This window comes from Panthera onca (assembly GCF_046562875.1).
Source record: "Panthera onca isolate mPanOnc1 chromosome Y unlocalized genomic scaffold, mPanOnc1 haplotype 2 h2.ChrY_unloc_6, whole genome shotgun sequence".
Taxonomy (NCBI): domain Eukaryota; kingdom Metazoa; phylum Chordata; class Mammalia; order Carnivora; family Felidae; genus Panthera; species Panthera onca.
In genome coordinates, this window is record NW_027675869.1 from 1580711 (window position 1) to 1605752 (window position 25042).

Below are 25042 nucleotides of genomic sequence, written 5' to 3' on the forward strand. Positions count from 1 at the left end.
TGAAGACAATGGTAAAAAGACCTTGCCATGGAGAAAGACAGAAGGTCATAAAAGTTAGTGGCCTTAACACCCTTAGTTAAAAATATAAAAGAAATCATTTATATTCCCTTAACTTAAAGTTTTATACTAGTCCCCCTGTTCTAAAAAAAGAGAACACTAACACTGAGCTTCGCAGCAACCAGGAAATGTTCCTATTTATTTTATATTTTGGAATTCTGGTAAGATGGCATTTTTACATACTTGTCATTTCAATTTTAATTGTTGGTGAGATTTTTTTTTTTCTCAGGGTGGAGGACAATGACCATCTGTCCTCTGGTTTCCCTGAAAATGGAGCAAGAAAAGGAGGGCTTCATTTCTACAGGCTGGCTCCAACAGGGAGGGACTGGGAGGCTGTGGTCTGTCCAAAGGGTCTTTAATCTTTCTGCGTCCCCAAGGAAATTTTAAAGTCAGATCCATGGCTGTTTCTTTACACCATGATTTTGAACAACAGACTCCCGGGTTTGGTTTCCCTGGAAGCTATAGCTTGAGTTGAGATTTGTGGGCTCTCTGAGAGGGCTGGGATGAGAAAGTACTGAATCTGGGACCCACCGTGTCCTGATTCCTCTCCATCTGATAAATTATTTTAAAAGCTCATCTCTTCCTTTGCTCCTCTGACTACAGTCACCTGGAAAAAAACCATGAGGGTTCCTGTGAACACACGGCATGAAAACTCACTTGGTAAACCATTTTCTGTTTTCTATGAGCAACGATGCTGGCCACACTTTCTGGGACAACATAGTAAGGGCCTTCTGCCTGCTTCCAGTCTCCCTTTACGCCCTCCTGACAGTCTCCTCGAGGCTCTCTGCCTCCCTCGTGCCACACCAGGCTGTTTTATTGAAATACATACTGTACCTTATTTTTAAGGGGTGCACTCTGTTGGTTTAATGCAGGATATATTGTGAAATGATCACCACAGTCAAGGTGGTTAAAAACCCCAACATCTCACGGTTAGGATCACGTGTATGGGCGAGGACACTTAAGAACTACTCTCTTAGCAAATTTCAAGTGTACAGTACCATTAACTGTAATCACTACGTTGTTCATTAGATTCCTAGAATTTATGCATCTTTTTCTTTAATGTTTTTTTTTTATTTTTGAGAGAGAGAGAGAGACAGAGACAGAGTGCAAGTGCGAGGAGGGGCAGAGAGAGAGAGAGGCACAGAATTTGAAGAAGGTTCATACAAGGAAGGTAACTGTGGTGAAGAGGAAAGTACTTCAGTGTAGAAACAATGACACGGTCCCTGGGTGGCTCACTTGGTTAAGTGTCAGACTTCAGCTCAGGTCATGATCTCAAAGTTTTGAGTTTGACAGGCTTTGTGCTGACAGCTCAGAGCCTGGAGCCTGCTTTGGTTTCTCTCTCTCTCTCTCTCTCTCTCTCTCTGGAAATACTAAATAAACATAAAAAATGAAGCAATGATACTTTTTGCCACATTCATTATTACGGTATTACAAAGAAACCTCTGTCTTAGAAGAACCAGTTGGCTGATTTAGTAAGGGGGAATATATGATTTCAAAGCAAAGGTTCTGTATTCAGAAGATTAGAGGGGAAGGAAGAAAGGAAACTCACATCAAAAATGGGCAAGAGAATTGGGTCTCCTTGACCAGACTATGGATTTCATGAAAACAGGGTCAACATGTGACACATGTGTGGGTGGCAGAGTAGATGTCACGGAAGAAAAAATCAGCGACCCAGAAGACACAGTGATACCAGCTCTGAAGAATGAAACACAGGGACTAAAAATGTTCAAAACATAAAATGGAGTATTTAGCTACCTAATAATTTTAAGAGCCCTAGAATAAGAAGCAATTCGAAGAGAAACATATTTGAAGAAATGATGGTGAAAAATTTCTAAATTGGATGAAAACTATAAACTCCCAGATGGAAGAATCTCAATGGCCCTGAAGCACAAGAAACATGAAAACCACACAAAGGTACAGCATAACTAATTTCTTCAAAGCCAGTGATGGAGAGAAAAATCTTAAAAGCAATCAGAGATTCTAGACTAAAAAGAGCTCACAGGTTCATCGTCTAAGTTGTAGTTAACAAAGAGCACAAGTTCAGAGATGGGGATGTTATCTAGGAATGAAAAAGAGAAAACTTCAGATAAATGTACAGATTGTGAAAGAATCTTTAAAAACACACCCAGTTGATGGGACACCTGGGTGGCTCAGTTGGTTGAGCATCCGACTTCAGCTCAGGTCATGATCTCATCATTTGGGAATTCAAGCCCCGTATCAGACTCTGTGCCGACAGTTCGGAACCTGGAGCCTGCTTCCAATTCTGTGTCTCCCTCTCTGTCTTCCCCTCCCCTGCTCACGCCCTGTCTCTGTCTCTCTCATAAATAAATAAACATTTAAAAACTTAAAAAATAAATAAATAAAAACATACTAAGTTGAGAAAAAGACACAAGATATTTTCAAAAGCAAAAAAAAAAAAAAAAAAAAAAAAAAAAAAAAAAAGCATTCAGGGAACAAAGAAACATTCTATAAACAGGAACAAAGGTAAGTCTAAAGACCCCAGGGAAGAAGACGGCAGAGAGCATTTCCACTGAGGGAAAACAAACACAAGCCTGTCCACTTAGGATACTAATCAGAACAAAAGTATATTTCAAAAGTGAAGCTGGAATAAAGACACTTTATGTGTAAAAGGAAGGCTGAAATGATTCGTGATGAGCACACCAGGTACACGAAATAGTAAAGGAAGTTCTTCGGGAACGAGGGAAATGATAATAGATGGAAACAGGCATTTACGTGAAAACCAATGAACCACAAGTGGGGAATAAGTGAGAAAATATATATTTACTCATTATTCAAGTCCCTTTAAGAGACTTTTAGCTCCTTAGAGAAGAATAACAACACTGAGGCGTGGTGTTTGTAACACACACGGAGGAAAATACACAACAACAATAGCACAAAATCTGAAACTCGACCTGAGTCACATCACTTATACAGAAATGAATAAAAATGAATCGTGGGTAAAAAATATAAAGCACAAAACTAAAACTTGAAGAACTATAGTAGGGGACAAACACTTGGGGATTTAGGGTTAAGCAAAGATCTGGACACCAGCATAATTTGGTGGACTTCATCCAAATTAACCACTTTGCTCTTCAAAAGGCCCTGTCAAGATAACAAAATGACAAAGTAGAGACTGGGACACATATTTTCAAATTATATTTCCAACAAAAGCCTTATTTTAAACTATATACAGAATCTGTGAAAGTCAACATTTAAAAAATCCAATTAAAAACTGAGCAAAAGATAGGAACAGACATCTCACTAAATAGGATACAAAGATGTCATATCAGCCCATGAAACAATGTTCAACCTCTTTTCCACTAAGGAAATGGAAATTAAAAGCATACTGAAATCCACACCATCAACACAACAGAAATTTTAAAAATAGTGAGTACACCAAAAGCTAGTAAAGATTTGGAGAAACTGAATTGTTCCTACATTGCTGGTGGGAATTTAAAATGGTGGAGTTACTCTGGAAAATAATTAGAAAGTTTCTTTTAAAATTAGTGATGGAATTATCAAAGATCGAGCAACAATACTCCCGGAAATAATTCTAAACTTATGTTCATGTAGATACCTATAGACACAATTCATAGCTTTACTGGCAACAGTGAAAAATGGGAATTTACCTAAATATCCTTCAGTGGGTTAATTGTTAAACTAACTGTGGTATATCCATACCATGGAATATTACTGGAAATAAAAAAAGGAATACTAGCAACTCCTTGGGATTAATCTCAAGGGATTTACTCTGAGTGCAATAAAGCTCATCTCAAAATAGTTACATACTGTATGATGCCATTTATATAACAGTCTCAAAATAACAAAATTATAGAAATAGAGAACACATTGGTGGTTTCCAGGGTTAAGTTAAGCAGGTGGAGGTAGAAAAAGAAAAGTGCCTGTAGCTACATCAGGGCAACATGAGGGATCCCTGTGGATGTAAATGTTCTGTACCTTGGTTATACCAATGTCAATATCTTGGTGGTTATATTGAAGTATATTTTTGCAAAGTGTTGCCTTTGTGGAAACTCAGTAAAGGGTACACGGGACTTCTCTGTATTATTTCTGACAACTGTTATTTCTTACAATCTCAAATGTACATGTATCTCAAATACAGTTTTTAATTTAAAAAGATATATTGGGCTTTATCAGAATTAAGAACATTGCTTTCATAAGACCACTATTAGGAAAATAAAATGTAAGCCAAGCCACAGAGTAGGAGGAAGGATTTCCAAAACTTTTACCTGACAAATTATTTGTTTCCAGAATATGTAAAGAATACTTACAATTCAATAATAACAAGATTAAACAAGCAATAAAGGACACAAACAGGTAATTCACCAAAGAACATGTATATGGTTAAAGACACAGGTAAAAGAACATTCAACAGTATTGATCACTAGAGATAGTGAAAATTAAAACCACAACGGGATACCAGTGCACAACTAACATAATAGCACCAAACAGAAAGACTGAGAATTTCAAATTTTGTAGAGTGTTGGAATACATGAAATTCTTAAATGTTGCCAGTGGAATGGAAAGCATGTCAGCTATGTTAGAAAATTCCTTGTGAATTTAGTATAAACATGCATTCAATCAATGACCCAACAATTCCATTTCTAGGTTTTTAAGAAAAATGAAACTGTGTGTCCACATAAAGAGTTCTACATAAATGCTTTATTCCTTAGAGTCAAAACTGTTAAGCAACCCAAATAGATGAATAAATTGTGGTTTATGTACACAATGAAAAACTACTCAGCAATAGGAAACTATTGACACATGCAACACAGGAAGAATTCAAATGCATATCATTAAGTAAAAGAATCTAATTTCAAAATGCTATATAGTGAATTATTCCATTTATATAATTTTTAAATGTATACATTTCAAAAGAATTAAATCATACAGTGTAGGTTCTCTAACCACACTGGAATTAGGTGAGAAATTAATGTTAATCATGGATAAAGATGTGGTTTATATACACAAAGGGATACGACTTGGCAATGAGAAAGAATGAAATCCTGCCATTTGCAGCCACGTGGATGGAACTGGAGGGTATGATGCTGAGTGAAATAAGTCAGTCACAGAAAGCAGCATATGTTTTCAGTCATGTGAGGAACTTGAGAAACTTAACAGAAAACCATGGGGGAGGGAAGGGGAAAAATAATTTCAAACAGAGGGAGGCAAACCATAAGAGACTCTTAAATAGAGAGAACAAACTGAGGGTTGCTGGGGAGTGGAGGAGAAAGGGAGAAATGGGTGATGGGCATTGAGGAGGGCACTTGTTGGGATGAGCACTGGGTGTTGTACGTAAGCAACGAATCATGGGAATCTACTCCCGAAGCCAAGAGCACACTGTATATACACTGTATGCTAGCCTAATTGACAATAAATTATATTTAAAACAGAAATTAATGTCAATCAATAACCTGATAAAAACTCTAAAATCTTATAAATTGGAGAACACACTTTGTAACAAGCCAGAGATCAAGGAATAAATCACAAGTGAAACAGAGTATTTTGAATGATATAACACTCTACACCCACTAGGATGGCTAAAAGGAAGAAGACAACATCACAAGCCTGGGCAAGGATATGGCAAAATTGGAACGATCAGACTTTGCTATGTGATTGTAAAATGGAACCGCTGCCATTTTGGAAACCTTTTGACATTTTTCTCAAAATGTTAAACATAGAGTTCCTAATGACACAAGCAATTAATTGCACTCCAAAGTATGTCTAAGAAAACGGAAAACATATTTCCACACAAAAACTTGTACACAAATTTTCCTAGAAGCATTACTCATGATCGCCAAAAAGTGGAAACAATCTGAGATGTCCATCAACATATCAGAAGATAAAGTGTGATTTCCATACAGTGGAACATAAAAAGAAATGAAGGGCTAATGAAGGAATGCAGGGCTACATCAACATGGATGGACCCTGAAAAAATTATGTAAAAGAAAATGCCACATTTTCTATGACTATCATATGAAATGTCCAGAATAAGAAAATCCACAGAAACAGAAAGTAGATTGATTAGTGGTTGCCAAGTGTTGGTGGGAGGGGACGAATGGGGAGTAACTAAGGAAATCAATTGACTTACCTGAGGAAATTATAAGTAGGACAGCAATAATTAGTAAAATAGGAAATAGACAAAAGCAGAAAGAATTTTAACAAATTGAAAAGCTTTTCTTTGGAAAGAGTAATAAAATTGCTAGACCCCCCCTAATAATACTGTATTAATTTATTTTAATTTAACTTTTATTTATTTAGTTTTTAATTTTAGAGAGAGAAACAGAGCATGAGTGCAGGAGGGGGGAGAGGAGAGAGGAGAGAGAAAGAAAACCTTAAGCAGGCTCCAGGCTCAGTGTGGATCTCACTACGGTCTTGATCCCACGACCCTGGGATCATGACCCAAGCCAAAATCAAGACTCGGATGCTCACCGACTTACCCACCAAAGTGCCCAATACTGTGTTAATTTTAAAAAGAGAGAGAGAAAGAGAACATAAGTTATTGACATAAGGAATAAAAATATGTACATCCTTACAGACCCTACAGACATTGAAAGGACAAGGGAAGAGTCCAAATATCCATCGATGGATGAATGGATAAAGAAGTGTTATTATACACACACACACACACACACACACAATGGAGCATTACTTGACAGTCAAAAAGAGTGAAATCTTGCCATCTGCAACTACGTGGATGGAACTGGGGGATATTATGCTAAGTGAAATTAGTCAGAGAAAGACAAAAATCATATGACTTCAATCATATGAGGACTTTAAGAGACAAAAGACATGAACATAAGGGAAGGGAAACAAAAATAATATAAACACAGGGAGGGGGACAAAACTGAAGAGATTCATAAATATAGAGAACAAACTGAGGGTTACGGGAGGGGCAGTGGGAGGGGGGATGGGCTAAATAGGTAAGGGGTGCTAAGGAATCTACTCCTGAAATCATTGTTGCACTATATGCTAACCAATTTGGATGTAAATTTAAAAAAAAATAAAAATAAAAAATAAAACACGTCAATAAAATAAATGAATGAATGAATGAATGAATGAATGAATGAATGAATGAATGAATGAATGAATGAATAAATAAATAAATAAATAAATAAATAAATGGACAAGGAAATGTTTAAATGGTTTTATGTCAATAAATTTGACAACTTAGATGAAAAAGAAAACACAACCTACCAAAACTGTCACAAGTAGAAACAGAACGTCTGAATAGTCCAGCAGGACAGCAGTGCTACTTTCCCATCCAGAGGACCTGTGATTCCTCCCATTGAAGGTTTCTACAGAGCAGTGTTGTCAGAGCTGTGCATTTGAATATCCTGGGAAGCTTTCGAGGATACTGAATGTGCGTGTCACCCTTAAAGATTCTGATGCAATTGAGCAGAGTGGGCCCAGACATGGCAATTTTTAAAACATTTCCAAGGTAATTCTCATGTGCAGCCAGGGTTCAGAACTCAAGTGTACAAAAACTTCCATCTTCGAAACAGTTCTGGGTCCCGGCCCCGGCTCTGCCACTAATCACCTGTGATACTGACAACCTCCGTTTCCCTGTTCCCTAGGTTACTCTTCTGCATTAAACAAGGGAGGTGGATTCCATCAGTTTACAAAGTTGTTTGTGCAGTGAGACTTGAAAACATCATGCTCAGGGGACCCCATCATGGAGGGAGCTAAATTAAGAGTGTCTGTGATTGAGCAGAAACAGCAGGGAACACCTGTCCTCCCCCAATGCTCCCTGGAGGCACTTCTGCAGAGTTCTGGGACCTTGGACAAGTCACGGGCTTCGTGCCTCTGATGTGCCCTGTAGCCAGACAGTAAGTCTCCACCCACCGATGGGGTTGACTTTGTAGAATGCGAAGGCACCTCCAGTTCTCCCCACACTGCCATCTGCACCTGTCCATAGTGAGACCTTCTGACGCCTCCTTGTAGCTACTTAACTGACGGTCAAAGGGGGTTCCTCTCTTTTACTTCCAGAGGCGCCCACAAGCCATGCTCAGAGGGTGCATTTATTTATTTATTTATTTATTTATTTATTTATTTATTATTTACGTTTTATTTACTTTTGACACAGGGAGAGACAGAGCCTGAACGGGAGGGTCAGAGAGAGGGAGACACAGAATCCGAAACAGGCTCCAGGCTTTGAGCTGTCAGCACAGAGCCCCACGCGGGCCTCGAACTCACTGACTGCGAGATCATGACCTGAGTTGAAGCCGGACGCTCAACCTTCGGAGCCACCCAGGCGCCCCTCAGAGGGTGCTTAAAAAAAAAAAAGTTTTTGAGGGGCACCTGGATGGCACAGTCCGTCAGGCATCCGACTTTGGCTCAGGTCATGATCTCCAGGTTCCTGGGTGCGAGCCTTGCGTCCAGCTCTGTGCCAACAGCTCGGAGCCTGGAGCCTGCTTCAGATTCTGTGTCTCCTTCTCTCTCTGCCCCTCCCCCACACTCTCTCTCTCTCTCTCTCTCTCTCTCTCTCTCTGTCTGTCTCTTTCTCTCTCTCAAAAATACATAAACATTAAAAAAATTAAAAATAGATAAAATAAATTGTTCACTAGAATGCCCTGGAAGAACAAGACGATGAGGTTTCAGGCCAGCGGGGAAATTTGGTTTGGCTCTGGCCAGCAGGGGTCAGGATGAGCTGTTCCACAGGGGCCCAGTGAGGCTCCTGGTAAGTCCTGTGTACTTCTGCTGCGTTCGGAGAAAGTGCGGGCTCTTAGCAGCTCGGTGTCCAGTCATCTGTCATGCGGAATGCTCACACAAGTGTGCGAAAGACAAGAGAGGCAGGGATGCTCAGGCAGCGTCTGTCGCTATGCCCCTCCTATCACCATCACCCACACGGACCGTGACCTTTCCCACCCTCGGCCTCCACTGGTTCTTGGCTGGAGAGCTCTTCTCATTCCTCATCCAGGGAGCATGTGTCACTTCCTCCAGGAAGCCCTCCCTGATATCCCCGACGAGGCCATATCCACAGACACATCTAGCCTACAGATAATAGTGGAAGCATTAATATATGACTCCCCTTCTGGGTAGACGCTTAGGAAGGATGCTGCCTCTGGCCAAACATAGCCCTGGGGACTTATGGCTTGGGGAGGGATGGTGGTGCCCCCAGCAGGTGGATGCAGCCCTACATTAGGACGCAGGGTTTGGTCAGCAAAGTGTGGGCTAGATTTCAACCCCCTCTCATTGTACCCTCTTGAGAAAGCCCTTGGTCAGTACACAGACCACACAACCGTGCAGGTGGCCCCCTTCAGAGCTTCTGTGACTCATTCCCATAGCACGCTTTTTGCGTGTGCTATGAACACGTATTTGCAGCGTCTTTGCAGGCAAAGACATGTTTAATTTTGCTCATATTCTATTCCTAGCCTAGTTCTTGATTCTTAGTAAGTGCTCAAAGATGGACACTGGACAATCAGCAGACAGAAGGAGATTTGGAACACGAGGCATGTGGTAGTTTTGTCTGAACGAGCCTCTAACTTGTGGAGGCTGAATGATTTTCAAACCCAAAGGACAGGCTGTGTCCCAGAGGGAAGCCTCATAAAGGAGAGACGTTTCCTTCAAATATGGAGACAGGCAAGAATCTACTCCATTTTGCTTCTAAAGCCTGCATAGCTCCTCCTTGTAAAAAATACCAACAGAAAGAGCTTCTGGGGAATCTCCTCACTGAGCGTGCACATGGCTTCACATCAGCCCCAACCATCCCCTCGATCTCTGCCATCGGAGAGGTGACTTTAAATTACCTAAGAAAACTGGACATTCTTACGTTACTACAAGAAAGTAGTGAAAATTTGGAGGGGCTGGCTGGCTTAGTCAGCTAAGCATCTGACTTTGGCTCAGGCCACGATCTTATGGTTCATGGGTTTGAGCCCCGTTTCAGGCTCTGTGCTGACAGCTCAGAGCCTGGAGCCTGCCTCGGATTCCGTGTCTCCCTCCCTCTCTGCCCCTCTCCCACTCGCACTCTGTCTCTGTATCTCTCACAGAAATAAGTAAATAATAACAATTTTTTTTAAAGTAGTGGAAATTTAAACAAAAGGATGCGTACCCCCCAGCAGCTTTTCAAACATGCAAACGTCCCTTGTTTTCTTTCACAAAGTGATGGGGCTTGGTGATATTCCTGTATTGGCGTCAATGCTTTTGCCTCATCACTGACAGCTTACTTATTTGTACTTATTCATCTCATTTGACCTGGACTTGCCCAGTCTCCTGTGCATCAGGGGGCATGGTGGTGGCTATTACAACCGTGCTACGATAAACATCGTTGACTGCCCATCTTCGCATACATACGTAAGTATCCCTTTAGGACACATAACTAGAAGTAGAATTTCTGCATCTAACTGTGCAGATACCTTTACATTTGAAGCAATAGTAGGCAAGATCTACGGCTTTAAAGCACTAGCTTGACGCATACAATTATGCCGTGTGTGTCTGTGGGTGTCTGTGCACACATGCTCACGCACCTACCTATTTATACACACATTCTTCTTCCTCCTCCCCATCACAGGGCCTGATGCAGGCACCTGACCCAAGCACACTAACAATAGACACTGCCTCTCAGAAATGGGGATGGTGGCCTCTTTCCCTGGGCTCAGGGGACCCATTTCTGCCTTCCTAAATGGTCGTAGGCAGCATCCTTCTGCCGCCTCAATCTCCACGGCCTCAATGTCTTCAAAAGTCACCCTCATTCTTCACAGACATTCTTTTTTTTTTTTTTTTTTTTTTTTTAATTTTTTTTTTTCAACGTTTTTTATTTATTTTTGGGACAGAGAGAGACAGAGCATGAACGGGGGAGGGGCACAGACATTCTTGATCTTCAGCTCTCCTGCCCACCTTTACTCCACAGGGTTCACGCTCCAAAGGAGAACAATGTCTCTGCGGGAGAAATGCTCTAAGCAGTTCAGGAGGGAGCAGGTGGAGAGGAGAGGGAAGACCCAGGGGGCGTCCACTTCAGAGAGCAGGAAAGGAGGGACAGGGGTCGGGCCTAGAGGCACAGCCAGGGCAGGGCTGGGCTTCCAGCACAGGGGAAGGCTGAGCTATTCAAGGCAGAGGGAGGACACAGGAAGAGGGTCTCCGACCCACCAGTGCAGGGCACATGCAGGCACACCTGGGCACAGCTCCCAGGCCGATTTCCGTCTTCCCTCAGGAAAGAGCTCATCTCCGCTCTCCTGGGAAGGCCCCTTGACTCCCTTGGCTGGAATCTGTGAGCTCTGATTAAACTTTGTGCATTCGTTCACTCATTCACTCATTCACTCCTTCACTCATCCTACCAATGCCCACTGAGCACCTCCTGTTTTCTGGGTGTCGACATCATAGATTGAAAACAGAAGTGTATAAATGTGAGGGATTCTTACTCCAGCTGCACCTTCTAGAAGGGAAGGAGGGCAGGGGTGGAGTGGGCAGTGGGAGGAGCCAGGGATTGGGAATCACAAATAACGTGTCCCCCTTTCTCCTTCCTCAGGCACTAAGCAGCACCCACTCACTGCCAGGCATGGTCTGGACACTGAGGACCCGCACGTGAACAAGCAATTTGCCCTTCCCCACCCCGCATGGTGTTCCAGTAGCTGACATGTGCAAAACCAAGACAGCCTGTGTACCTGCAAGGACAGATACGGCCAAAGGTTAACAGAGCTGGAGAGTGATGGAATGAGAGGGTCCCATGGAAAATAATAAGTAGGGAGGGCTTCCATGAGGGGTGCCTTTTGAGGTGAGAACAGAACAACTAGAGAGAAAATAACATCTGGGAAAAACATACTGGTTAGAGAGAAGAGCCAACGCAAAGGCCCTGGGGCAGGAGGAAGCCCCAGGACAAAGTGCTCAAGGAACTAAGTGGAGGGGAGGAGAGGGCTGGGCAGCAGTGAGACAGGGGAGAGAGCAGAGAGGTAGAGGATGGGGGGGGAAGGAGGAGGAGCTGGTAGGGAAGGGGACAACGTGGGCCCTGCAGGCTGGCATAAGAATGTGGTTTTTGCTCTGAGTGATATTCAGCAGCCGGTGGTTTTAAGCACACAAGTGACATGGTCCAACCCATTCTGAAGGACACTCAGGCTGCTATGTTGAAATCAGATCACAGGGCAGGTCAAGGATGTACCAAGTTCCTGCCTCCAGGGTGTTCTCAGGCTATGAATGGTGTTGGGTGGTTCCTTACGTCCCCCATTCCATACAGGGACATCCAAGACAGCCCCGTTTGTCCCAGGCTCCTGGCCCTCTGCACAGTGTTGGGTGAATCCGGGGTAAGTTTTGCTGAGGGAGCGGGGGAGGAGGGAAGGAAGGAGGTGACAGTTCCGCAGTCAGAAGGGGGCCGAGTCCGTAACATCACATTTATTTCCTAGATTCTGTTTGGATCTGCCTCCTGGTTTATCTTGCTTATTTTGCACATGACAAGCTGATAGCCATTTAGCAAACACTCTGCTCTATTTTGGGTGAGACCAGCATATGGCAACAAGAACAACTGTGCCCAGAACCAGCTCCTGGAAGCCAAGCTCTGGCAAGGTTGTGGAGACTCTGTTCCACAAAGAGCCATGTGCTGAGAAACCACAGCTAAGAGCAGACGCAGTCATGGCCCTTTCCGTCAAAGCTCATGACTCCATGGCGGGGGATCGGGGAAATGCAGCTGCTACAACTCTCTCAGAGCGTCGACCCACGTCCACTGGCCAGACACACCAGTGGTGCAAACTTCAGGACAGAGAGCATGTCTTCTGTTAGGGAGTCACGGTTGTGGGGGGTCACTTACTTACCTACTGTTTTTGATGTGAGTGTGTCTGGATGGGGGACAGAGGGACAGTCAGTGGGAGTTCATCAGGGATTCTAAAGTATCTGAAAAAGTTTTTGACTCTCCATTAATATCACTATCTCTATCTCTATCTCTATCTCTATCTCTATCTCTATCTCTATCTCTATCTCTATCTCTATCATCTCTATCTCTATCTCTATATCTATCTCTCTCTGTATCATCATTTATCTCTATCTCTATCTCTATCTCTATCATCATCTATATCTATCTCTATCTCTATCTCCATCTATATCTATCTATATCTGTATCTGTATCTGTATCTATATCTATATCTATATCTATATCTATATCTATATCTATCTATATCATCTATCATCTATCTATATCTATATCTATATCTATATCTATATCTATATCTATATCTATATCTATATCTATATCTATATCTATATCTATATCTATATCTATATCTATATCTATATCTATATCTATCTATATCTATATCTATATCTATATCTATATCTATATCTATATCTATATCTATATCTATATCTATATCTATATCTATATCTATATCTATATCTATATCTATATCTATATCTATATCTATATCTATATCTATATCTATATCTATATCTATATCTATATCTATCTATATCTATCTATATCTATATCTGTATCTATCATCTATATCTATATCTATAGATATATACATAACGAACACAGAGCTTGCATAAAAATTCAGAAAGTTCCTGAAGCCCTTGCATGATTCTCTGGAGAAGAACTCAGGCCTTCAGGACACCATCCAAGGCAGAAACCCACGGCAGTCAACAAAATCCATGGTGCGAGATGTGGGAACGCGGTGTTTTCCTGCGGGACCTGGGAGAACGTATATGCCTTTGTTAAACCGATCAGCAAATATCAAGTGTGGCTTTGGCTTTATCGCTGCTTTGGAGGGCTGGCCTCTTTGTTTAATGGAGAAATCCTCCCTCTCCCCACTGGACAGGCTAGAGCACACATCTTACCAGCAGGGTGGAGGTCCCCGGGCGTGGCTGTCTAAATTTCAGCTGCTAAGCTGCGGGCAGGTGAGTACTGTGTGCACACTCTGATGGGCAGATTGAATGGTCCGCGATGTAAATGGTCAGCAAAGGGAGAGTTCACAGCTCAGATCTGCTGGGGCCAACTTTAAAGCATGGGGAGGCTCAATTTCCATACTGCACACCTGGAAAGATGAGAGGATTTTTTTCTGATTCACTTGAGGACAGAGTCTGACGAGCACGGAAGGACCAAGAAACAGATCTCTACAAGAAAGTCCCTCCATGTCTGGGCCCTTTGTTCTTGTTAGAGCCCCTTTGATAACCATCATGTTAAAAGGTGGGGGTAATTCCTGTCTCCTTAAGCATGGGGTGTACTTAGTGGCTTGCTTGTAATGAACAGAATGTGCTAGAATGTGGATCCTCCTGGATGTGGCTGTGAGGTGAGGACTGGAAATGCTCAACTATCTGGAATCTCCTCCTTCTTGAGACACAGGCTCAGCAAACATTCACTGTGTACTGACCGTGTTCCAGGGATGTGCTCTAGGGACACAGAATCATGTGAGGTGAGGACCCCGTGAGATGGGCAGGGAGACATGAGACAGACGCTGTCACTGGGCTAACCCCTCTGGGTCTACTGGGGTTGCATTAGTCGGTGAAACTCCCCTGCTTGTTCCCCTTTTTCCAGGAGCAACACACAAGGACAGCCCAGAAGCAAACACTGGGCACAAAGGGAACTTTGCCCTCAGGAGCTTGGGGACAACTCCGCGTTAGGACCACTTACCAAGTAACAAGTCCCCTGGTTCCTGCTTGAGGAAAGGCCGGTCCTGCCACAGAGAAGGCAGCCAACTTCTAAGGTCCCAATTGGAAAAGACACTCCACTTGGTGGGAGAAGATCCCCACCTGAGCATTTGGGGCAGAACAGCCCCAAGGGGGAACTTTCCAGCATCCACAGACACACAAGCAGAGGCCAGGTGACTGCCTGGCAGAGAAGACTTGATGACATTCTTGCGTGGAAGAGAGAACAACTCTATAGTTGTCCTTTATGGGACACGACAGGATCCATGGCCACTGACCTTGAGGAGTGGAGCACTGGAAAAGGTCATGGCAACTGGTGACCTGGAGTTCTTTTGATCCCCAACATTCTATTGAGATAACGTGGACCTGTGAGTCCACAAGTGGCTGGAGGTGTGCGGGGTGGCTTCGTGCAGAGCTTAGGAAGCAAGAGGAAGGAGGAACACAGGGTCAGTGTATGGGGACGGGGAGGGAAGGGAGGTGTACTTGCAGCAGGGATGGAGGGCCAGCTGGGGAGGCATGGACTCTGTCTAGGACATGACGTATAGGGATGAGACTGTGCTGCGTGTCCCCAGCACGCCTCTGGAGTGCCCCTGCCTCCCCCAACACGGCACTGCTCTAGGGGATTTTCTCAGCGAGCCCTCCACACACTAGTCCATGTAGCCACTGTACCCAAAGTGCTGAAACCCAAAACCTGGACGTCACGCTTGCAGGCTCTTCCCGCAGCCTCTAAACCCATCAAACGCTGAGTCCAAGGATTCTGACTCCCAGAAGTCTAGGAAATGTGCCTCTTCTCATCGCCCGCCCCCCCCCCATGGCCACCTTCCAATCCAGAGGACCATCACGTCCTCCCCAATGGCACCCAACTTGTGCCTAGCTTCAATCCAGCCCCTGTGAAGCAACCAGGAAGTTTTCAGTTATGGGTTTGGTCATGTCGCTCTGCTGCAGAAACTCCACTGTGCCCTTGCTTGTGGGATCCGAAGAGTGCCATCTGTGGGAGGAAGGGATTAGTGGGGTAGAACAACAAGTCTACATGGGGCTCTCCTCCGATGGAGAAAACCCTAGTCCATCATATCCTGGATGGAGATGCTGGTCAGTGGCGTTGGCCTGTGGCAGCCCAGTAGGGGATTCTGCTCTCGCCAGCCTCACCTCCCACACAGCGGTCTCCTCCCCTGACTCCTCCAGGTCTCCTGGCCAATCCCCTTCATGGCCACGCACTCAGGCCAGGCCCCCATGAGCTCGCTGCATCAGACCATAGTCACCTGTACCTATAACACCTGCCCTTCTCCATAGCACTTGGTCCAATTATCATTTTTTACATGTGTTTGCATGATTTCCTCAAAATTAATCCTTTCCCTTGCTCTGGACTGTATACATCAGAGCTAGATCTAATTTGCAACTGGATCCCTGGGCCCCAAATGGACTGGCCAAGGGTCTGGAACGTCACAGAGGGTCTGGGTTGAGCTTTGGAGCCCTGACGTACCCACACACCTGCAGAAGGCTGTGGTTACATGGACGCTGAAGGCACGACAGTCAGGGGAACGGGGCGGGGGTTGGGGGGGCTCAGTCACGAGTTCCCTTCTCTTTCTCTCTCCAGCAGGAGGCCGGCTCAGACCTAGAGGAGAAGGCTGTGTGTCTGGGGCTGTGAGGCAGCCCCCTGAGCTCTGAGGACAAAGTGTGACAGCACAGTCCTTAACCAAATGGTGTGATCTCAGAGATGTGCACATAAAAGAATCTGAGGGGTGGCCTGCAGCAGTGATCATGACAGGCATCCGGAGGAGGCACCCAGGACCCCAGTGGGGGGAGACACTGAAATCCTTATCTCTAACCTGTTCCTTCTTCAGGCCCAGAGCCTTTCCAAAGGCCAATAAACCTTTTACATTCTCACTTCAACTCCAATGTGGGGGCATGTGCTCCTTTTCTTTGGCTTTTCAAAGGGAGAAGGACAAAGCTTAAGATAAGGCTTTGGAAGCTGTGAACTTCCTCCAGGGTTAGCAATGACCAGCAGTATTTACTGAGCACTTACTAGGAGCCCACCCAGGAGTTACTTTCAGCTCCTGTGGCCACACAGGCATTGCTATTTTCTCAAGGAGGAAAGGGAGGGGTGAGAGTTTAAGCTTTCGGGATGCATGCACAGTTGGTGGGCAGCAGGACAGAAGCTGGAGCTGCCCAGCGGCTCCCACAGAACCTGCAGACGTGTGATTGGCCACTTCCGTGGTACCTGCTGTGCTGTCCACGAGGATCTTGCCATCCAGTGAGGGACACAAGTGAAGAAGGGTCACTGAGATTTCGCACCAGATGATTCTCTGTCCTGGGGTTTGGGGGCAGGGCAGGGGGAGACTGTCACCATCCTGGGCACTACAGGGTGGTTATCAGCATCCCTGTTCTTTACCCACTAGATGCCAGGACCACCTCCCCTCCAGTTATGACTACCAGAAAGTGTCTCCAGACATTGTCACACATCCCCTGGGGCAGGGGCAGGGGCAGAGTCACACGCCACTGACAGCCCCTGACACTGGGGATATGTGAGTTTTGCAAAGTAGAGAGACACTTGTAGAATGTTGTGCAAAGGAAGGCCCTGCCTTCTCATAATGGTGTGCAACAGCACACATTTTAAGAACCCTGAAACCTGAGCTCTCCACGCCGTCCTGGAAATTGACATGAGGGAACACTATTTGGGGTAAACAGGTTTTTCAAAATACAGATTAGTTTTCTCTCTCTGCAACCACATTCCTAGGTAAGACTACACGCCCTAAATAACTCAAGTTGTGCCCTCCGTCTGTTCCTAGGGGCCTCTTCCCATAATATGACTCCCATATTTAGGTGCCAACATGTATTTCTTATCAATCCTGGGATTATGTATACACGCTGGTACCTGTGGGCTTAATGTCTGTGTCTTCTCTCAAAAAGAAAATCCATTGGGAAGAGCCCTGTGTCAAATCCTTTGTGGTCCAGGGTCAAGCCTTGCACTGATCAGCTCCTCAGTAATATTGTTGAGTAGATCTCTGGGCATTGATTCTTTCAAATTCTTCCCCAAATCATCAGGATAAGTTAGAAATATCCAAGTGTACACACTCACAAGACACAACGTGGTGAGTATTTGCAGAGAAGGGGGTAAGAACCTCACAAATGTAAAACCTGGATAAATTTAGCTCCAACCTAAAGGCGGTGTCATTGATTTTTGTCACCCTTTACATCTTCTATTTTAGAAACAATAGTCATCAGCTCCTGTAATCAAAAGTCTCCCTGTAAACTTACTGATTTGGGGGTATTTTTCTTTTTGAAATAACTCCTGCAGAGCAATCATCAGAACCTTGATGAATTCTGTGCGACACAAGGAGAAAAATGAAATACATCTTTTAAAAAGCTGCAGGGTTTTTGGTGTGAATAATTTTCAGAGCGTATTCTAAGAAGGGAATATTCTGCTAAATAGGAAACAGTACAAATATTAGAAGAGGTGGTGCATGCGCTTGTGTGGGGGGTGCTGTGCGTATATAGTGTGTAAACGTATGTGTTCACAAAAAAGTAGAGAAACTATTGCGGAGAAAAATCAGAAAACTCTTGGTATCTTGCAGAAGATGATGAGGTTGACGTCGGTTTAAAAATTCCCCCAATTCAACAATATGGTGGAGGAAAAACAAGAATGCCCAGGCCTTATGTTTAGATATGACAGAGAATTTGAATTTACTTTGTTCCCTCCAGCTTCTTAAGAAATACCCCAAAGCTAGGAATTAAAGTCATAAGGAGACTCGTGTACAAAAGAAGTGGATTCTTGAGTGACAGCACCACCGGGGAAGCCAGACCATCCCCTGCATAACCACTGGTGAAGGGGCCTCCCGGAGAGCCCCCACACGGAGGGAAAACCCCTGTCCCTCAGGAGGCTGCCCGGAGTGGGGGCTGTCAATGATGCCCCAAATGTGTGTGGAGAGCACTCCTGGCAAGGTGGGAGCACTTCACACTACATGGTCCTGCTGGTCACACACACACACACACACACACACACACACACACACACACACACACACACACTTTCACTTTGGGTCTATTTTGGCCACTGTAATATTAACAAACTGACAAACTGGGAGAGAAAATCGGAGACTGATTTCTCAGGGGCTGTCGTCCACTGAAGCCCTCCCAACCCATTTCACGATGTGCCAGGGATTTCATCAAAGTTAATGAAGAAGCAGCATGAAGGGCCAGCTGGCTTCCGGACTTGGCTTCCACTCCTACCCACGGAGCTTCAGCCTCTTAAGATCTGAAGGGAATCCTGTTTGGAGCGTCCGTCGGGCTGTAGGGCTGCACAGAGATTCACTTAATTAAGCCACATTCAGGTTCAATCACAACACCCTTTCTTTACCCACTTCACACACTTTAGAAAAGAAGCTTCTTTTTTAATCACCAGAAGAAGGCTGCACAGAACCAGGGTATGCCCGAAGCATAGAACCTGCTCCCATCTCAGGTGCGACTAGGAGATTTGGGCAACAATGGGGCAGATTCAACACGAGGAGAGCATGTGGCCACCCTGGTGAGAGGTCATGTGTTTACTTACCTGGAATGAGTTTACACCCCAGCCTGAGCAAGCGGTGTGATGCTCACCCCCATTGGGGACTCAGACTGTTATCCCCTCGTCAGGCAGATTCCCAGGGTCTGAGCCTCTTAGGTGGGAACAACGGACACTTTGTTCGTCTGTCCGGTAAGTTAATATTCCACAAAATGAACGTGGGAAATTAGGCCATCTCACGGGTATTTGAGAAACCTGCCATGCCATGGCTCCGCACTCTTTCCAGTTCGTTCTGGTGCTAACTCAGGGTTTCCCTGCCCCGGAGGGAATGCGTCTGTCACAGTGACAGCACCGCTAGCTGTGTCCTCTCACTCTGCAAGCTCAGGGTGCTCCTGATACCCACGGACTGTCCCCCCACCACCCCACACTTGCTCACAACGTCGTGTTCCCCAACTCACCCTCGGAGTCCATTCAGGCCGACAAATGATGTCAGACGTGGGGATGGCTGCTCCCAAGCTACAGGGATTTGAGTCCCTGATGCTCAAGGACCTCTCCTCCTCCTACTCTTCTTTCTTTTTAAGAATCCACATGTAGGTGATACCATGCAGTATCCATCTTTCTTTTTCTGGCTTATTTCACTGATCATAATGCCTCCAGGTTCATCCATGTGGTCACACACGGCAGGATTTCCTTCCCTGTTATGGCTCTGCAAGATTCCATTGTGCATAATGGAATATTACATGTGTCATATACAAAGAAATATTATATATCTGGAGATGCCCATTCATTCAACAGACACAGGTGGTTCCCTATGCATCCCAACCGCTGTGCACACATATTATCACAGAAACAGAGATTGACTGGTGGATACAAGGGTCCAGGGTGAGGGCGATGGGGAGAGGCTGGACAAAGGGTGCAGAGGAGTAAGTTCTGGGGTCGACTGCAGTTAACAATACCATATCCTATACTTGACACTTGTTAACAGAGTAGACCGTAAGCATCCCCATAAAGACAATGCTATGTGAGGGAGGTGATGGATGTGTTCGTTCACACAATAGGTTGTGGTGAATGTTTCTCAGGATGGAACACAGTCATGGATGTTAATGTTAAGAAAGGGCTATCCCCTCCCTGGAAGAAACAACCGCAATGGGAAAGAAAGTTGTGCCCGCCCTGCCCTTGCTCTCTGTCGCCTACCTCTCTTCTCTCTTCTTCGATGTAAGCCTGGGTGCATGAAGCTCTTCCTGGAGTAGGTGCCCCATTTTACATTTAAGAAGAGACTAGTGAGCTGGCAGGAAGCTGGCTGGGGAGGAGTGTCGGGGGCACCTGGAGGCTGCAGGGCAGGGAGGGGTATGGTGCAGAGGTCCAAGAGACTCTTGGGCAGTACGTGGAGAGGATTGTAGGGACCCTGACTTCTGCTTGGGGTGACATGAGAGTCCACGGACGGGCTCTGTGCTGAGATACAATGTGGCCCTCGCTGCTCTGCAGGCTGATGGGACATGAACTAGGGTACAGGGGGTGCAGTGAGGATGGCTGGCTGTCATAACCCAGGCAGGAGTGATGTTGGTGGCCTAGGCCAGAGGGGTGGTGCTGTGTGGGGACAGCACGGGGTTCTGGTCCAACCAGATGCGTTGAAGAATCAGCCATGGGAACCTCAGGGGTGTGTTTATTCTCAGTGTCCCGGTCAGCATCATCGATCGCCCCTGATTGGCCCATATTATCTCCAATCCAAATATCTGCCTTTATCCATCAATCTAGATTAATTTCACAAAAATATTCTACCCCCAAAAAAGAAAACTGCAGAACAACAGAGGATTCCATGTGTGTAAAAGAAAATATTGAATTTTTTGTGGGGAGACGTATGCATATGTGATGAATTATAAGAAAAGCAAAGAAATAATTATAGCATTTGGGGTAACAGGAGAAGGGGTACAGTTGATGGGTGTTCCTGGGCTTCCTTGTGTTACCTGAGTAGGGTAGAGAATCCACTCATTGCCATTCTTTAAGGAATGCACCCAGTATATGTACTCTTCTGTACATATGAAATATTCAAGATCAGATAAGGAAAAAGGTGCATTTAGAATGGGAAACGTTCATCTAAATCAGGCTTCTCAAATGTGCATATGTATACGTATGGAGATGCCTTATAAGTACCATAGAGATGTATTATATAGATGACATTGTGGTAAATGCGTACTTATTTCTATAAAGGTACATAAGAAATAAAGTAGCTAACAGATAAAAATACTAGTTCTAGAAAATAAACTTACATTGCTTCTCAGCCTTTTGGCTAAGATCAAGTGTAGAAAATGAGTACACAGTGGAAGGTCAAGTGTAGAAAAGGAGCACACAGTGGAAGGGGTGGAGAGAACCCTAACTTAGGCTTCTACATCCTCCCCATCTTTGAGATCCTACTTAGAATGGTAGAAACCACACCTGTGTGTAGCATCGATCTTCTACCTTCTTCTCTACTTTTAACTTTGTAAAAGTCATATATTGTATATATTACCTTTATAATATTTTAAAATAGTGGTTAAAAATGCCACACTAGGGCGCCTGGGGAGCTCAGTCAGTTAAGCGTCCAACTTCGGCTCAGGTCACCATCTCACGGTTTGTGAGTTGGAGCCCCACAACTGGCTCTGTGCTGACAGCTGGGAGCCTGGAGCCTGCTTCAGATTCTGTGTCTCCCTCTCTCTCTGCCCTTCCCCCACTTGCACTCTGTCTCTCTCTCAAAACTAAATAAACATTAATTTTTTTAAATGCTACACTCAGCAACCTGAAGATTCTGCATCTATAATCACAATGAAAGTAAAGGTATTTGAAATTCCTTGGCCCCAAACCCTGCCAAAACCAAGAATCATCTCGTCAATACCCCAGTGCTCGAGTAGAGCCTGTGGAGCTGTCCCCTGCAACCATTGTGTAGGAGGGACAGCCTGTGGTCACTATATCCCCAGACATAAAGTGTCAGGAGGCGCGTTCAGGCAGCTGTCCGTGGTACTGCACTGCTGGCCCTTTCCCAGACCGCAGATAAGGGCCGTCAGGGTCTCTTTATGTCCAATGTGCTATAAAGGCCAATACTGAGACGGAACTTGGCATCCGGGTCGCATTTGGCACAACAAACGAGACCTCGGGCCAGAAGCAACTGACTCCACTCATTTGTTGCAAAGAGGTGTGGGGACACATGAAAATGGCCATTTCAGATCACGAGTGTCATGAATACAAATGAAAAATAAACTCACAATGTCTGCGGCTCATGAAGCCTGTCATGCTTGGCAACTAGGAGGCGGGACTGAATTTAAAACCATAATCAGACCTGCTAATTGTTCACTCACTGCCAACCGTCTGAGAAAACAAACATATTAATATGGCTTTGACTTTTGACGAGTACTTGCGCGCATCGCCAGATGGGAGAGTACACAGAGATGAGAACACGGGAGGAGAGAAGTAAGGCAGTTTGGAAAACATCAGATGATGTATTGTTTTTGTACGTAACGTTGCCTACCTCTCAAAGAGGGCTGCTGGACTTTCACAGAGATTCCCACATTCTTCATTAGAAAAACTTTTCGGGGGGGCACCTGGGTGACTCAGTCAGTTAAGCATCTGACTCTTGATTTTGGCTCAGTTCATGATCTCAGGGCTCGTGAGATCCCAGGGTTCAAGCCCCACGTAGGGCTCTGTGCTGACAATGCGGAACCTGCTTGGGATTTTCTCTTCCTCTCCCTCTACACCTCTACTGCGCTCTCTCTCTGTCTCTCTCTGTCTCTCTCTCTCTCTCTCTCTCTCTCTCTCTCAAAATAAACATTTAAAAAAAAAGGAGAGAAAAACTTGGGGCACCTGGGTGGCTCAGTCGGCTGAATGTCCGAATTTGGCTCAGGTCATGATCTTATGGTCCATGAGTTCCAGCCCCACATTGGGCTCTGTGCTGACAGCTCAGAGCCTAGAGCCTGGTTCAGATTCTGTGTCTCCCTCTTTCTCTGTCCCTTCCCCACTCACCGTCTCTCTCTCTCTCTCTCTCTGTCTGTCTCTCTGTCTCTCTCTCTCTCTCTCTCTCTCAAAAAATAAAAAAAAAAAGTTAATTTTTTTTTTAATAAAACTTTTCTTAACACCTGCTGGCCTATAAAGAAGAGAGAATAATACAAATATTTTTAAGGATGCTGAACTTTTTTACAAAGCTTAACTTTTTAATTATTGGCTGCTTTGAGGAGCCTTCATAGGGCATATCAATTGGATCAGTAATTGTATAGCACCCTGAAAAAGTCGTTGCCTCAGAGTACTAATGTCAGAACAAATGATTTCCAACTCATTAGAACTCAACAGAGACCAGAAGAGTGTAAGAATGAACTCTCAGGAGCTGTGAGGCATTTATGTACAGCATGCCCAGTCTTAGACAACCCCACAGGTTGACTTCTCAGGGCATATTTCCAGATGAAGGAGTCAGGGAAGTCAGCCAAGTTCTTGGAATATCTCAACTAGTAAGTGCCCAACTTGGATTCAAACTCAGGTCAGCCTGTGCCCATCCCAGAAGTCCACACTTCCTTTCAAGCACAGTCTTCAAACATCTTTTTTCTCTTTATGAAACATTCCAGAATTGATGCAGATTCCTTTTGTCCCGCAGGTCAATCAGTGCCAGCCCACAGAGTGATGGATTTCCTTAAGACACTAGAGCCCAAGATTCATCTTCTGGTTCAAAAAATAAAGTTTATGTGCTTCTAAAGCCCGGTGTGTATACTGGTAAGTGAGCTAGGTTGAACAGACTTGATTCTGACCCTCATCTTCCTCGTCCTTCAGTTCATGGCACCCCTGCCCGCCCATCCCATGCCTGGACCAGTTTGGGACCCTTGTGCTGCCACCTCTGAAATGTATCCACAGTGTTCACTTTAAACGTAAATGAGATGTACGGGCAGAACAGTGCTCCCCACAAAGATGGCTCGTCTGTGGACTGCAGGATATGGAGAGTACCCTGGGTCACCCAAGTGGGTCCGCCCTGAAGGTGGGAATGGGAGGAGAGAAAGACTGGCGTGTGCACCGACATGGGTCTTAACCACCGAGCAGGCAGACTCCAGCCCACAAGGGCCGCTAGCGGCTGGAAAAGGCCAGGAGGTGGGAGTCTCCCTGGGAGCCTCCAAGAGGAATGCGGCGTGTGGGCATCGTGACTTCAGCCCCGTGAGAGCACAGGTGAGGCCAGAGCTGGGAAGAACAGTGTTGCTTGAAGCCACTGTTTGTCGTCATGTACATCAGCTGATGCCACTCCCTGCTTAACAGGCCACAGCACTTTCTCACTGCTGTTGCAAAAATATCAGCTCCTTGCTGAGCTCAGTGGCCCCAGGTTGGGGAACCTACCTGACACCAAATCCCCTGTGTGTCACGTCCCTCCTCCCCTCTCACTGGACGCCAGGCTCAGGGCCCCTGGTGTTATGATCCGGTTGTTCCTACCTCGGGGATTTTGCCCTCGATGCCCCTCCCTGAAACACTCTGCACCCTTCCTTTCCTCCAGGCCTCAATTTCCACGTCCCCTTCTCAGAGTGTCCTATGCACTGGCAGCAGCAGCTCCAGGGATTGCTGCAAATGCACATTCTCAAACCCCGTGGCACGCCTGCCTGATCAGAGACTCTGGAGATTGTGGGTCCCAGGTGCACTAGTTGACTGAGCCTCCTTTCCTCCCCTCGTTCCCCAGGGGGTGGCAGCCTCATCTATCTCCATCTCTGGTACCTAATGAGGCAAGCTGCACAGCAGGAGCTCAGTAAATATTTGTGTGATGGATTACTGAAAGTATTTTCTAGAAGCCGCGAAGACGGCACCACGCTATGTATAAAAAGATCAAAACAGCATGGCTCTGCCCTGCAGAACTTACAGTGGAGTGGAAAAGGTCTTTTCTCATGCAGCGTGGTGCACACCATGACAAATGCC